Consider the following 1,673-nt stretch of genomic DNA (forward strand, 5'->3'; position numbering starts at 1 on the left):
GCAAAAGATTATGTATTAATAATTAAAAACAAGAAATAATTCCAAGAATACTGATGATTAGTATTTGGCAATACTCGAAACAGATGTATGGCTACCCAAAAACTCAATTAATTAAAAATAATAAAATTTTATTATTGTAATTTACTACTGTTCGAAACCTCTCTATTAAACATAATAGTTTCTATTAAGTAAAATAGTCACTTTCGTCATAACTGACGTTAAAATCAAATTTAATATTAATTGTTTGTTTGAATATAAACAAAAATCAGTTTCTCTTAATAGAGATTTTTGGAATTTAAATAAAATTTTAGATTATTTAATTCAAAGAAGGTAGGGTTTATTCAATAATAGGTATTTATATTAATTTTGAAAAAAAATCAATTCAGTCTTAACTCTTAAAGGATTGATTTTTGTGTAAATATATACATTGTGACCCGAAAAGCTCCGGGAAATTTTAAAATAAAACGCAAAATTCTTAATCTTCATCAATAATTTAATTTAAATCTCCTTTCAAAATATGACTCCCATAGAAGCGATACACAACTGCCAACGGTTCTCCAAATCATCAAAACATTTTTTATAGGCGCTTTCCGGTATGGCTTTGAGTTCCCTCTGCGAATTCTGTTTTACGTCTTCTATGGATTCAAAACGCGTTCCTCTGAGTGGTAATTTGAGGTTGGGAAACAGGAAAAAGTCACACGGTGCAAGATCAGGTGAATACGGTGGCTGTTCGATGGTATTTATTGAATGTTTGGCCTTAAAATCGTTGATAATGTTGAACAAATTGAGGTGAATCGGAACAAGCCGGGCGTTGACACGTCGCATACACAAATTGTCCACCAAAATCAAACGAGCCATCTCACGACCGATGCCTAGCTCTCGTGCTATCTCTCTAACACTCACATGAGGATTTTTGAACACGATTTCCTTTGCCTTTTCAATGTTTTCGTCGGTGGTAGAGGTCGAAGGTCGTCCAGAACGCGGCATGTCTTCGACGGTCGTACGACAGTCCTGAAAGGCTTTGTACCACTCATAAACTTGAGTTTTCGATAAAACTGATTCCCCATAAGCCTTTTGTAGCATTCGCAACGATTCTGCACACGAAATTTCGTTCGAAAAACAAAATTTGATGCAAACTCTTTGTTCAATATTTTTTTCCATTGTTTTTTTCGCAACGCACTACTGAGGTGAACTGGTTTCAACAGCTGCCGTAAACGAACTGTCCCTGACAGATCGCGCTCATTTTTGGCATAGTAATAAGGACAGTGAGGGCCAATAAATAAACTTAAAAATATCGAAAAATATACAGCGCGCGAATTTTAAATGAGAACCTCCGAAAACTTTTCGGTCACAATGTATACATTAAAGATATCAGGTTTATCTTAATCCAGATACTATTTGGTTTTTAAGAGAAAAATTTTTATTCCCAAAAATCAAAATATTTAATTCTTTTAATTAATTAATTATGTTGAAGCTATTTGAGCCAGTGCACTTGAGCACTTTTACTCTCTATTAACTCGATGTATATTCAAAACCCCTCTTTATGCCTTGACTGGATTATTGTTGATCACTTTATCAGACTAAGAAATAATTGACCTAGCCGAGGAGCCTGTAACCATTCTCAGTTTGTTTTAGATACTATATTAATTTAAAACAATTTTTTCGAATCAATC

The sequence above is a fragment of the Teleopsis dalmanni genome, chromosome 2, assembly GCF_002237135.1.
Source record: "Teleopsis dalmanni isolate 2A chromosome 2, ASM223713v2, whole genome shotgun sequence".
In the NCBI taxonomy this organism is placed as follows: Eukaryota; Metazoa; Arthropoda; class Insecta; order Diptera; family Diopsidae; genus Teleopsis; species Teleopsis dalmanni.